The sequence below is a fragment of the Nerophis ophidion genome, linkage group LG10 (assembly GCF_033978795.1).
Source record: "Nerophis ophidion isolate RoL-2023_Sa linkage group LG10, RoL_Noph_v1.0, whole genome shotgun sequence".
NCBI lineage: Eukaryota > Metazoa > Chordata > Actinopteri > Syngnathiformes > Syngnathidae > Nerophis > Nerophis ophidion.
The window spans coordinates 58,314,759-58,327,932 of NC_084620.1; the positions used below are offsets into that span (position 1 = coordinate 58,314,759).

Consider the following 13,174-nt stretch of genomic DNA (forward strand, 5'->3'; position numbering starts at 1 on the left):
CAACAAGTGTGTAGGACACAACAAGTGTGTAGGGTTGGACAACAAGTTTGTAGGGGTGTGCAACAAGTGTGTAGGACCCAACAAGTGTGTAGGACACAAAAAGTGTGTAGGGGTGGACAACAAGTTGTTGTGTCCTACACACTTGTTGTGTCCTACACACTTTTTGTCCACCCCTACACACTTGTTGTGTCCTACACACTTGTTGTCCACCCCTACACACTTGTTGTCCACCCCTACACACTTGTTGTGTCCTACACACTTGTTGGGTCCTACACACTTGTTGTCCACCCCTACACACTTGTTGTCCACCCCTACACACTTGTTGTGTCCTACACACTTGTTGTCCACCCCTAATCTATAGTTATATGAATCATTAATAATGTAACATATCATGCATATATGTTCCTTCTATAATGCATATGTTCCTTCTTGACTGCACTTAAATGTAGAATATATGTAGAATATATTTATAATTTTCATGTATTATATATAATATATGTCATATATTATTTATTATTATTATTGTCTATTGTGAGCGAACTGTGGTGCTGAATTTCCCCCAGGGATTAACAAAGTACTTTTTATTCTATTCTATTCTAGCCTAGTTTTGATTGGCAGGGTCCCTGCTATCACATGTTGATACAAGGATGGATGGATTCATTTGACTTAGTAAATATTGACTTACAAAGACAAAATAATTACATACTTAGTATCTCAGTTAACTAAGACTGTTTTGTGTTTTGTTTTTACTTTAGGGAAAAAATATGGAGGTATATATAGTATATTGCCATTTAGCATACGGAGCGGAAAACATAAACAAAAATTGTAGGCTTTTTCACGCGACGAAGCTGGCCTACTTCACCACAGTCTGTAGTCTGTTGCCCCCCCAGCCAGTGATGAGTTGAAGACAGGCCAAGTTACACTGTTCCTTACACACCCACCACGCCCCCTCCTCCCCCTTAGAGACACACCACCACCTAATATTATATTATATATGTGTGTGAATACAATGAAAATATAATTAATTATTTCATGTAATTAAATAATAAAAGTAATACTTTGAGTACCTTGTTTACTTCTGTGACGACCTCCTTAAAGTTGTGTAATCGATTATAAACATTAAGCAGCTAAAATGTGTCAAACATGGATAAGTGTGAAGGGAGTGTTGCAGTTTTCCCATCATGCATTGCAGGGGATGTAATTGGCTGTAAATTTGAATAATGTCTTGTGATTGGATGTTTTTATAACAAACACAAAGTTGAGTGAGCAGGTTGTGTTACGGTATGTGTGACCATGTGTGTAGACTTGTGTTGTATTGTGTTATGTGTGACCATGTGTGTTGTGTTGTGTTGTGTGACCATGTGTGTTGACTTGTGTTGTGTTATGTGTGACCATGTGTGTTGACTTGTGTTGTGTTGTGTGACCATGTGTGTTAACTTGTGTTGTGTTATGTGTGACCATGTGTGTTGACTTGTGTTGTGTTATGTGTGACCATGTGTGTTGACTTGTGTTGTGTTATGTGTGACCATGTGTGTTGACTTGTGTTGTGTTATGTGTGACCATGTGTGTTGACTTGTGTTGTGTTATTTGTGACCATGTTTGTTGACTTGTTGTGTTATGTGTGGCCATGTGTGGTGACTTGTGTTGTGCTGTGTTGTGTGACCATGTTTGTTGACTTGTTGTGTTATGTATGACCTTGTGTGTTAACTTGTTGTGTTATGTGTGGCCATGTGTGTTGACTTGTGTTGTGTTGTGTTGTGTGTGACCATGTGTGTTGACTTGTGTTGTGTTGTGTGACCATGTTTGTTGACTTGTTGTGTTATGTGTGGCCATGTGTGTTGACTTGTGTTGTGTCGTGTTGTGTGTGACCATGTGTGTTGACTTGTGTTGTGTTGTGTGACCATGTTTGTTGACTTGTTGTGTTATGTGTGACCATGTGTGTTAACTTGTGTTGTGTTGTGTGACCATGTATGTTGCCTTGTTGTGTTATGTGTGGCCATGTGTGTTGACTTGTGTTGTGTTATGTGTGACCATGTGTGTTGACTTGTTGTGTTGTGTTATGTGTGACCATGTGTGTTGACTTGTTGTGTTGTGTTATGTGTGACCATGTGTGTTGACTTGTGTTGTGTTATGTGTGACCATGTGTGTTGACTTGTGTTGCGTTGTGTTGTGTGACCATGTTTGTTGACTTGTTGTGTTATGTGACCATGTGTGTTTACTTATTGTGTTGTGTTATGTGTGACCATGTGTGTTGACTTGATGTATTGTGGTATGTGTGTTGACTTGTTGTGTTGTGTTATGTGTGACCATGTGTGTTGACTTGTTGTGTTGTGTTATGTGACCATGTGTGTTGACTTGTTGTGTTGTATTATGTGTAACCATGTGTGTTGACTTGTTGTATTTTGGTATGTGTGACCATGTGTGTTGACTTGTTGTGTTGTGTTGACTTGTGGTGTGTTATGTGTGACCATGTGTATTGACTTGTTGTGTTGTGTTGTTTGACCATGTGTGTTGACTTGTTGTGTTGTGTTGTGTTATGTGTGACATGTGTGTTGACTTGTTGTGTTGTGTTATGTGTGACGTGTGTTGACTTGTGTTGTGTACTGTGTGACCATGTGTGATGACTTGTTGTGTTGTTTACGGTGTGACCATGTGTGTTGACTTGTTGTGTTGTGTTATGTGTGACCATGTGTGTTGATTTGTTGTGTTGTGTTATGTGTGACATGTTGACCTGTTGTGTTGTGTTATGTGTGACATGTGTGTTGACTTGTTGTGTTCGGTAATGTGTGACATGTGTGTTGACTTGTTGTGTTGTGTCATGTGTGACATGTGTGTTGACTTGTTGTGTTGTGTGACCATGTGTGTTGACTAGTTGTGTTGTGTTATGTGTGAACATGTGTGTTGACCTGTTGTGTTGTGTTATGTGTGACGTGTGTTGACTTGTGTTATGTGTGACATGTGTGTTGACTTGTTGTATTGTGTACTGTGTGACCATGTGTGTTGACTTCTTGTGTTGTGTACTGTGTGACCATGTGTGTTGACTTGTTGTGTTGTGTTATGTGTGACTATGTGTGTTGACTTGTTGTGTTGTGTTATGTGTGACCATGTGTGTTGTCTTGTTGTGTTGTGTTATGTGTGACCATGTGTAACTTGTTGTGTTATGTGTGACCATGTGTGATGACTTGTTGTGTTGTGTAATGTGTGACGTGTGTTGACTTGTTGTGTTGTGTAATGTGTGACGTGTGTTGACTTGTTGTGTTGTGTAATGTGTGACCATGTGTGTTGACTTGTTGTGTTGTGTTATGTGTGACCATGTGTGTTGACTTGTTGTTTTGTGTACTGTGTGACCATGTGTGTTGATTTGTTGTGTTGTGTGACCATGTGTGATGACTTGTTGTGTTGTGTGATTGTGTTGACTTCCTGTGTTGTTATGTGTGACCAGGTGTGTTAACCTGTGTAGTGTGACCATATGTGTTGACTTTTTGTTCTGTTGTGTGTGACCATGTGTGTTGACTTGTTGTGTTGTGTGATTGTGTTAACTTGCTGTGTTGTTATGTGTGACCAGGTGTGTTAACCTGTGTAGTGTGACCATATGTGTTGACTTTTTGTTCTGTTGTGTGTAACCATGTGTGTTGACTTGTTGTGTTGTGTTATGTGTGACCATGTGTGTTGACTTCTTGTGTTGTGTTATGTGTGACATGTGTGTTGACTTTTTGTGTTGTGTAATGTGTCAGATGTGTGTTGACTTTTTGTGTTGTGTGAGACCACGTGTGTTGTTGTGTTACGTGTGACATGTGTTGACTTGTTGTGTTGTTATGTGTGACATGTGTTGACGTGTTGTGTTATGTGTTACCAAGTGTGTTTACTTGTGTTGTGTGTCACCATGTGTGTTGACTTTTTGTTCTGTTGTGTGTGACATGTGTGTTGACTTTTTGTTCTGTTGTGTGTGACATGTGTGTGACTTGTTGTGTGTGACCATGTGTGTTGACTTTTTGTCCTGTTGTGTGTGACATCTCTGTGACTTGTTCTGTTGTGTGTGACATGTGTGTTGACTTTTTGTTCTGCTGTGTGTGACTTGTGTGTTGACTTTTTGTTCTGTTGTGTGTGACATCTCTGACTTGTTCTGTTGTGTGTGACCATGTTTGTTGACTTCTTGTTCTGTTGTGTGTGACCATGTGTGTTGACTTTTTGTTCTGTTGTGTGTGACATGTGTGTGACTTGTTGTGTTGTGTGTGACCATGTGTGTTGACTTTTTGTTCTGTTGTGTGTGACATGTGTGTTGACTTCTTGTTCTGTTGTGTGTGACCATGTGTGTTGACTTTTTGTTCTGATGTGTGACCATGTGTGTTGACTATTTGTTCTGTTGTGTGTGACCATGTGTGTTGACTTTTTGTTCTGTTGTGTGTGACCATGTGTGTTGACTTTTTGTTCTGTTGTGTGTGACATGTGTGTGACTTGTTGTGTTGTGTGTGACCATGTGTGTTGACTTTTTGTTCTGTTGTGTGTGACATGTGTGTGACTTGTTGTGTTGTGTGTGACCATGTGTGTTGACTTTTTTTTCTGTTGTGTGTTGACTTTTTGTTCTGTTGTGTGTGACCATGTGTGTTGACTTTTTGTTCTGTTGTGTGTTGACTTTTTGTTCCGTTGTGTGTGACTTGTTGTGTTGTGTGTGACCATGTGTGTTGACTTTTTGTTCTGTTGTGTGTGACATCTGTGTGACTTGTTCTGTTGTGTGTGACCATGTGTGTTGACTTTTTGTTCTGTTGTGTGTGACATGTGTGTGACTTGTTGTGTTGTGTGTGACCATGTGTGTTGACTTTTTGTTCTGTTGTGTGTTGACTTTTTGTTCTGTTGTGTGTGACCATGTGTGTTGACTTTTTGTTCTGTTGTGTGTTGACTTTTTGTTCCGTTGTGTGTGACTTGTTGTGTTGTGTGTGACCATGTGTGTTGACTTTTTGTTCTGTTGTGTGTGACATCTGTGTGACTTGTTCTGTTGTGTGTGACCATGTGTGTTGACTTTTTGTTCTGTTGTGTGTGACATGTGTGTGACTTGTTGTGTTGTGTGTGACCATGTGTGTTGACTTTTTGTTCTGTTGTGTGTTGACTTTTTGTTCTGTTGTGTGTGACCATGTGTGTTGACTTTTTGTTCTGTTGTGTGTTGACTTTTTGTTCCGTTGTGTGTGACTTGTTGTGTTGTGTGTGACCATGTGTGTTGACTTTTTGTTCTGTTGTGTGTGACATCTGTGTGACTTGTTCTGTTGTGTGTGACCATGTGTGTTGACTTTTTGTTCTGTTGTGTGTTGACTTTTTGTTCCGTTGTGTGTGACTTGTTGTGTTGTGTGTGACCATGTGTGTTGACTTTTTGTTCTGTTGTGTGTGACATCTGTGTGACTTGTTCTGTTGTGTGTGACCATGTGTGTTGACTTTTTGTTGTGTTGTGTGTGACCGTGTGTGTTGACTTGTGTTGGTTTATTTGCACCAAGGTAGCTTGTATTGGATGGTGTGTACTCCTCAAAGTACAATTCATGGTCATTAACCTGAATGAGTCATTTTGTCGACAAGATGGCGGCGAGTTTACAGCAGTTATACAGTCACTATATAATATAACATGTACAGTATATATTATGACATGTACAGTATATATTATGACATGTACAGTATATATTATGACATGTACAGTATATATTATGACATGTACAGTATATATTATGACATGTACAGTATATATTATGACATGTACAGTAGGTACAGTAGCTGGTGTTGACAATGGAGATGATGTAAAATGTCCCATCAGTCCTCAGTGTTGTCTCCCTCTCAACTATCTGTCTAAATAAAGACTGTATTGGCCAGAGGTGAGGAGACTGCCCACTCTGTGCAGAAGCTGCCAAACAGCCACTTCTCTCTCTCTCTCTCTCTCTGTGTGTGTGTGTGTGTGCGTGTGTGTGCGTGTGTGTGTGTGTGTGTGTGTGTGTGTAGCCGCTGATGTTCATTGAAATGGTTACATAATACTACATCATGTACTCCTTGCTATAATATCATCAAAGGGGTGATGCAGTGTACTTTCCCTAGTACAGTACCACCATACTAATGAAACATATTCAGTACTATACCACCTCTAAAAAAGTACCCCCCCCCCCCTTTTTTTTTTTAAACAGGAGTGGTGGCGCATCTTCACATTATGACTTTGCTGGTTTTAGGAGCGGAGGAGCATGTATGGCAGCGCACACACACAGAGTACTTCCAAGCAGACTGTGTAGACAGAAAAGGGGAGAATGGACGCATTTTGCTGTAAAAAGTCAAGATAAAGACGTGCGGCTAACATCCATCCGCAGTGTTTTAGCCGCTTCTAAATCGCTAATCCTGGTCTCCATGGCGACAAATAAAGTAGGTTTCTTACAAGTAGTGTTATCACTGGAGGACGAGGAATAGCTAAGCAATTTTCCCTACACACCGTGGTGAAGCACATCAACAGTGTTAAAAAACGGGTTATTTTCTGGCAAATTTAAAAAAACAATAAACCCGCATCAGCAAATAAAACTTGTGTGGTGCTCTCGAAATTAAAATTGCAAAAAAAAATCCGAATTTCCATCCTGAATGTGACAAGCAACACAATGTAATCCCAGATTATGGAGGTGTTGTTTTTTTTTGCACATAGCAAACCGATATCAATGTGGGGTCGGCACACCCGTATCTTAAATATCGACTTGTCTTCTCGTTTCAAAGCAAGTATAAAGACATGATGAGACAATGAAGTCTATATTGAGACATATGATCAAACTTTCTTGTTCTAGCAGCCGCATTTTGTACTAACTGTAATCTTTTAATGCTAGACATGGGGAGACCTGAGAATAATACGTTACAGTAATCGAGACGAGGCGTAACAAACGCATGGATAATGATCTCAGCGTCTTTAGTGGACAAAATGGAGCGAATTTTAGCGATATTAGGAGGATGAAAGACGGACGTTTTAGTAACGCTTTTAATGTGTGACTCAAAGGAGAGAGTTGGGTGGAAGATAATACCCAGATTCTTTACAGAGTCACCTTGTTTAATTGTTTGGTTGTCAAATGTTAAAGTTGTATTATTTAAATAGAGGTCGGTGTCTAGCAGGACCGATAATCAGCATTTCCGTTTTTTGGGCGTTGAGTTGCAAAAAGTTAGCGGACATCCATTGTTTAATTTCATTAAGACACGCCTCCAGCTGACTACAGTCCGGCGTGTTGGTCAGCTTTAGGGGCATGTAGAGTTGGGTGTCATCAGCATAACAGTGAAAGCTAATACCGTATTCGCGTATGATGTCACCTAGCGGCAGCATTTAAATGCTGAAGAGTGCAGGACTGAACCCTGGGGAACTCCACACGTTACCTTAACATAGACCGAGGTCACATTTTTATGGGAGACGCACTGCATCCTATCAGTAAGATAAGAGTTAAACCAAGACAGGGCTAAGTCTGACATACCAATTCGTGTTTTGATACATTCTAATAAAATATTATGACGGACGGTATCGAAAGCAGCACTAAGATGGAGGAGCAGCAACATAGATGACGCATCAGAGTCCATCGTTAGCAATAGATCATTAGTCATTTTTGCGAGGGCTGTCTCCGTGGAGTGTTTTGCCCTGAAACCGGATTGAAAGGTTTCACATAGATTGTTAGACGTTAAGTGTTCATTTAGCTGCTCCGCAACAATTTTTTTCGAGGATTTTGGAAATAAAGGGAAGGTGAGACACCGGTCGGTAGTTTACCATGAGGTCAGGATCGAGGCTAGGTCTTTTAAAGGGGAACATTATCACCAGACCCATGTAAGCGTCAATATATACCTTGATGGTGCAGTAAAAAGACCATATATTTTTTTAACCGATTTCCCGAACTCTAAATGGGTGAATTTTGGCGAATTAAACGCCTTTCTGTTTATCGCGCTGGAAGCGATGACGTCAGAATGTGACGTCGCCAAGGTAACACAGCCGCCATTTTCATTTTCAACACATTGTAAACATTGGGTCTCAGCTCTGTTATTTTCCGTTTTTTCCGACTATTTTTGGGAATTTTGGCGACATCATGCCTTGACGGTGTGTTGTCGGAGGGTGTAACAACACTAACAGGGAGGGATTCAAGTTGCACCACCGGCCCGAAGATGCCAAAGTGTCTGCCGCCAGACCCCCGTTGAATGTACCAAAGTGTCTGCCGCCAGACCCCCGTTGAATGTGCCAAAGTGTCTCCACATTTTATCGGCGATGCTACCAGTGGTGCAACTTGAATCCCTCCCTGTTAGTGTTGTTACAACCTCCGACAACACACCCACAAGACACGATGTCTCCAAGGTTCCAAAAAATAGTCGAAAAAACGGAAAATAACAGAGCTGAGACCCGGTGTTTGTAATGTGAAAATGAAAATGGCGGGTGTGTTACCTCGGTGACGTCACGTTCCGACGTCATCGCTACAAGACCGATAAATAGAAAGGCCTTTAATTTGCCAAAATTCACCCATTTAGAGTTCGGAAATCGGTTAAAAAAATATATGGTCTGAGCTCTAGTTTCTTCTGTAAACCACGACGTAAGCGTTTTTGGAGCCTTTTTTAACTTTAGCGGTGCTATGTTATCAATGGTTTCTCTCAGGGCGTGGTTAAAGTTGTTAGTGAGGTTATCAATAGAGCCCACATACTTTGGGAATTGAACCATTACCGAGGGTTGTAGGTCAGCAAGAGTTGTCGTTGTGGCCGTATTAATGTTGCAGACGCTATAGCAGTTATTATTAGGGATGCACCGAAATGAAAATTTGTGGCCGAAGCCGAATAAAATGTAAACGCTTGGCCAAAGGCCGAATACCAAATACCGAATAATGAATGCAGTTTTTCACAATTTTTTAAATATTGCATAAATAGCCTAGAATAAATATTTACACATGTTTTTCAAATAAAGTAATTGTTTATTGAATATTGACATTTTTTTAATATTCCAGTAGCCTTTGCTTTTCAAAAAAAGCACAAACATGTCTCACCTTCCCTTTATTTCAAAAAAAAAAAATTAAGTGCATTAAAGTGGATAAACCCACAACAAATGAATTATTGTCCTTTTGGCAAAAGTCTGTGTCAGGTTCAAACACTGTTGACATCTATTAAACAAGACAAAAAGGCAAAGAATCAAACAGAGACAGAGTTAAATTTGGACTCAGATCTGAGGAGAGACATGGCCTCTGAACACCTTGCGCAGTTCCTGCACCAAGTTCTGGCGAAAAGGTTTTCCTCTCCTCTTTTATTTAGGTATTCAATGTTTACGCAACAACACATGTCAAAACAGGAATGGGGAGCATACAGTTAAATTTGGACTCAGATCTGAGGAGAGACATGGCCTCTGTACACCTTGCACAGTTCCTGCACCAAGTTCTGGCGAAAAGGTTTTCGTCTCCTCTTTTATTTAGGTATTCAATGTTTACGCAACAACACATGTCAAAACAGGAATGGCGAGCATACACACAGCCACTGTTTTCGGTCACATTGAAAACAAAAGAGGACGATGCCTCGGGTCCGGGCTCGTCCTGGTCTCAGCAAAATAGGAATTGGGAATATATAAACAGTCATTGTTATCGGTCACATTGAAGACAAAATAAGACGATGCCTCGGGCTTGGGCTCGTCCTGGTTTCAGCTTCGGCAAAACAGGAATTGGGAATATATAAACAGTCATTGTTATCGGTCACATTGAAGACAAAAGAAGGACGATGCCTCGGGTCCCGTCTCGTCCTGGTTTCAGCAAAATAGGAATGGGGATTATATAAACAGTCATTGTTATCGGTCACATTGAAGACAAAAGAAGACGATGCCTCGGGCTTGGGCTCGTCCTGGTTTCAGCTTCGGCAAAACAGGAATGGGGAGTATATAAACAGTCATTGTTTTCGGTCACATTGAAGACAAAAGAAGGACGATGCCTCGGGTCCGGGCTCGTCCTGGTCTCAGCAAAATAGGAATGTGGAATGTATAAACTGTCATTGCTATCGGTCACATTGAAGACAAAAGAATATGATGCCTCGGGCTTGGGCTCGTCCTGGTTTCAGCTTCGGCAAAACAGGAATGGGGAGTATATAAACAGTCATTAGTATCGGTCACATTGAAGACAAAAGAAGACGATGCCTCGGGCTTGGGCTCGTCCTGGTTTCAGCTTCGGCAAAAAAGGAATGGGGAGTATATAAACAGTCATTGTTATCGGTCACATTGAAGACAAAAGAAGACGATGCCTCGGGCTTGGGCTCGTCCTGGTTTCAGCTTCGGCAAAACAGGAATGGGGAGTATATAAACAGTCATTGTTATCGGTCACATTGAAGACAAAAGGAGGACGATGCCTCGGGCTTGGGCTCGTCCTGGTTTCAGCTTCGGCAAAACAGGAATGGGGAGTACATAAACAGTCATTGTTTTCGGTCACATTGAAGACAAAAGGAGGACGATGCCTCGGGCCCAAGCTCCTCCTGGTCTCGGCTTCGGCAGGTCTTTCAGGACAAAATAAAACCCCTCTCGTCGCATTCCAACGTACACGGGGGAATACCCCAAGACCTTTCTTGGTTGAAGAAGGACAGCTCTCAACTACTAAATTAAATCAATCAATCAATCAATGTTTATTTATATAGCCCCAAATCACAAATGTCTCAAAGGACTGCACAAATCATTACGACTACAACATCCTCGGAAGAACCCACAAAAGGGCAAGGAAAACTCACACCCAGTGGGCAGGGAGAATTCACATCCAGTGGGACGCCAGTGACAATGCTGACTATGAGAAACCTTGGAGAGGACCTCAGATGCGGGCAACCCCCCCCCCCCTCTAGGGGACCGAAAGCAATGGATGTCGAGCGGGTCTAACATGATACTGTGAAAGTTCAATCCATAGTGGCTCCAACACAGCCGCGAGAGTTCAGTTCAAGCGGATCCAAGACAGCAGCCAGAGTCCCGTCCACAGGAAACCATCTCAAGCGGAGGCGGATCAGCAGCGTAGAGATGTCCCCAACCGATACAGGCGAGCGGTCCATCCTGGGTCCCGACGAGCGGTCCATCCTGGGTCTCGACTCTGGACAGCCAGTACTTCATCCATGGTCATCGGACCGTACCCCCTCCACAAGGGAGGGGGGGACATAGGAGAAAGAAAAGAAGCGGCAGATCAACTGGTCTAAAAAGGAGGTCTATTTAAAGGCTAGAGTATACAGATGAGTTTTAAATAAAAGAGATCCGAAAGTTTTTTTGATAATTCACATACAATTTACACAATTTTTCTAACAGTCTGCTTAGCCACAGTAGATATGCTAATAATGTAAACAGAAGGCTCAAGTAAATCTCAATTAAGTGTGTGCTTGTAACCTCATACACTTATACAGGTAGCCTACACAACAGGCTAATAATGTAAATAGAGGCCCCTCTAAATCTCAATAAGTGTGTGCTTGTAACCTCATACACTTATACAGGTAGCCTACACAACAGGCTAATAATGTAAACAGAAGGCTCAAGTAAATCTCAATTAAGTGTGTGCTTGTAACCTCATACACTTATACAGGTAGCCTACACAACAGGCTAATAATGTAAACAGAGGCCCCACTAAATCTCAATAAGTGTGTGCTTGTAACCTCATACACTTATACAGGTATCCCAACGTCACCGCGTCACTGCACGTTGGTTGATTGCGTCACCGCATCAAAAATTGCGTCACACGCCACTATTCGGCCTTGTTTTTAACTCATTCCACCGAAGGCCGAATGTGGGTTTTTTTGCCATATTCGGTTACCGATTAATCGGTGCATCCGTAGTTATTATTAGCTCGCCGAACATGAGTCTGAAACTCGAATTTTATAAGGTAATGATCGGACATTATTTTAGTATACGGGAGAACTTTAACTTTGGAAACGGTGATATTCCTGACAAGCACTAAGTCTATCGTATTACTGTTGTGATGCGTGGGTTCATTCATTATTTGTGACAATGAGACAATGAAGTGTACACTGAGTCACGATTAGACAATGAAGTGTATATTGAGACAATGTAGACTGCTGAGAGCGGGCCGTATGAGGACAGTCACAAAAATGAAGGAACCAAGTCAAGGTTGGCACAGTGCAAGTCCGTCAATTAGCTGAAGTGCAGGAGAGCAAAGAGTGGTCATATATCAAGGTGGCTGGCAGTAAACAACATGGCCGACTACTTCCATGCAGTACAGTCCTCACCTGAAATATGTCAGAGTTTAGAGTCAACACCGCAGTGTGTGCGTGCCTGCAGGCTCTTTTTCTTTTGCCATTTTTGTCCCCGGTGGGGTCACCGCGTCGAACACGTGCCAGCATGCGCCAGACGTTGGGAACTGATTGATTGATTGAAACTTTTCTAAACGTCTATAAACTAGGGCTGGGCAAGGATTAAAAATTTTAATCGAAGTTAATCGCACTATTTCTCCGATTAATCGCGATTAACTGCATTGTATACGCAAAGCCCAATAATGAATTCAAAAGTAGTGTGTAGTGCACCTTTATTGGAATATTCTCCCACATGAACAAAAGCGCCAAAACATTCGTTGTGCAAACACAATTTAAATCAGTCCTTGTTAAACAGTAGCAGTTAAATAGCATATTTTATGAAAATTAACTCAAAAAATGTAAATATAAACATTTAAGTTTATTACTACCACTGCCAGGGTATTTAAGTTATCCTGTTTGTTATGGAAAATAAATATAATCTACATACAAATCTCTGAGCCACAATCATAACATCTGAACAGGCAATTTCTGAGGTAACAGCAGAAACATTTTTTTTTATCAGGGATCTTATGTTTAAAAAACCTATATTATAGGTAGTGGGCTGTTTTAGGGAATTTTTGATCAAATTATCCGTAGTAGCAATATTAATAATGTTGTGTTTATTCTGCGTGGTGCACTTAAAATAATTATGACCATATCTAGGAATTGATATGATGGGAATTTTCCGATTGTTTGCTTGGTGCTTTGATAAACTGAAGGCATCATATACATGGTACTATATTGTGATGTTATGAACCAGGGAATAAAATAACTACCCTACCCAGCATGCAACAGGAGTGACGAGCATGCGCGGTAGCCCGGTATAGGTTGTGTCGCCATGACGGCATCTTGTATTTTGTGATATGCACGCTCTGAAAGCAAACGTTAAAAACTCAGCCAACACTCCTGGTCTGCA

General features: G+C 41.2%; 1 protein-coding gene across 2 annotated transcripts in view; it reads left to right on the forward strand.

Moving 5' to 3' along the window:
* The window catches only part of ano2b (anoctamin 2b), a 176,693-nt gene that overhangs the window by 31,704 nt on the left and 131,815 nt on the right, over window positions 1–13,174 (forward strand). The window lies entirely within an intron of this gene.